General features: G+C 39.7%; 2 non-coding genes across 2 annotated transcripts; both read right to left on the bottom strand.

The window, feature by feature from the left end:
* Positions 1–1,143: 1,143 nt before the first annotated feature.
* LOC123964332 lies at positions 1,144–1,259 on the bottom strand. Its single transcript, XR_006823413.1, has one exon. It is a non-coding gene; the product is annotated as a U5 spliceosomal RNA (small nuclear RNA).
* Positions 1,260–1,361: 102 nt separating this feature from the next.
* LOC123964330 lies at positions 1,362–1,477 on the bottom strand. The gene has a single exon (XR_006823412.1). It is a non-coding gene; the product is annotated as a U5 spliceosomal RNA (small nuclear RNA).
* Between the last annotated feature and the right edge of the window lie 253 nt (positions 1,478–1,730).

Below are 1,730 nucleotides of genomic sequence, written 5' to 3'. Positions count from 1 at the left end.
CTGATAATCTCTTGAATAAAAGGCTCTTTTCTATATTATATTTGTTACATTTCAGCAAAACATGTTCCACTGTTTCAGAGTTCCCACACTCACAAAGCCCAGTAGGATGCTTTCCAATAACATATAAGGACTGATTCAACCCACAATGCCGAGTCTTAACCTACAGATTTTAACAGAATCTCTTCCGGATCCATAACAGTGCCTGACTTTTTTAAACTGAGATTGCAATGAGTAATAATGTTTCCCCCTCCCCGTCTCAAATTCCCACAATTTTTGCCATTCCTCTTCAATACTCTGCTATTTTTTTCTCCACTCTTCCCAATGATATATTTATATCTGTCTCTAACTTCTTTAAGCTTGATTTTGCTAGACAGTCTGCTACTTCACTTCCTTCAAGTCCAGCATGCCCAGGGACGCAGCAGAACATAATACTGCTACCAATCTTTGTAATTCTAAATAATACAGCTAGAATTTCACTTATGATATCAAGATGGGCTTTCGCTTTACCGCCTTTCAAGAATTGCCAGTAGCTCTGTTGTAAAGACAGAACTTCCGTCTCTACGTTTACTTAAAATGAGAGGACGATCACTTCAGCGGTGACATGTAGCCTACCACTGGTGTAATGTTGGAGTTACTAAAGAAAACAAACATTGTCAGTATGGAGTCAGCCCACTTACAGTGTTTTATGATAACCTGCGACTTTCTTCACATGCAAAATTATATTTAAAATTGACAAACCTCATGTGTGTATTTCAGAGAACTATTCAAACGGGATCAAAAAAAAGGTGTAGGCATCAACGAGCTACTCACTGTAAAGGACCGACAATCAGTGAACCTTGTTTAACTGACATATAGCCTAGAGCCCATTTAATTTTGTGTTGCATATAGGACTGTTTGAAATAATACTGAGTGGTAAATGTTGAGAGGCTGAGCATGCAGAAAAATACATGATTTAAGATAAAGCATACAATAATTTACTGTGTCCTTCTAAAAGTAGATCACAGAAGCAGCTGGTTTTAGACCTAATCAAATGGACTTATTTGAAGATCACAGTGTAGCAGTAGCTGTGATGAGTGAAAGCTGGAGTCACCATACTGCTCTATATTTAAGGCTAGTAATCTGTTTTCTTTCAACATACAAAGAAGCCCAACAATGAAGCAGGGCATCAAAAAAATTGAGTAATACTCTTATTGATCCCCTCCACGGAAACATTTAGTAAAAGGCAAAGAATTATACGTTCTGAAGAGAAACCAGAGTCATCTAATTAAAATGAAAGGATTCAGTTCAGTGACACGCAACCTGCAAGTGGAGTAACCATGTCGCCCTACTTTGAAGGCTGGTTTTCTTTCAACATAGAAGGAAGCCCCACACTGAAGCAGGGCATCAAAAAATTGAGTAATACTCTTATTGATCCTCTCCACGGAAATCTTTAGTAAAAGGCGAAAGATTTATACAATCTGAAGAGAAATCAGAGTGATCTATTTTCAGAAAGTGCGAGAGGACGAGCACTTCAGCGGGGCCCCTTCCCTTTCCACTGGTGTAATGCAGATGCCCCAAACCAAAACAAACATCACACACCCACAACTCCGGTATCTATTGTTGAAGAACAGGGGGGACAACGGGCTACTGACTGTAATGCTGCGTTCCATTTAACTCGGAAATCGGAGGTCGGAGTTGGGAATAACGTCACACCCGAGTTGACGGCGTTCCAGTTAACAAGTCGGAAAACC

Source organism: Micropterus dolomieu, unplaced genomic scaffold (genome assembly GCF_021292245.1).
Source record: "Micropterus dolomieu isolate WLL.071019.BEF.003 ecotype Adirondacks unplaced genomic scaffold, ASM2129224v1 contig_1779, whole genome shotgun sequence".
NCBI lineage: Eukaryota > Metazoa > Chordata > Actinopteri > Centrarchiformes > Centrarchidae > Micropterus > Micropterus dolomieu.
This window is presented reverse-complemented; position numbering and strand designations above follow the sequence as displayed.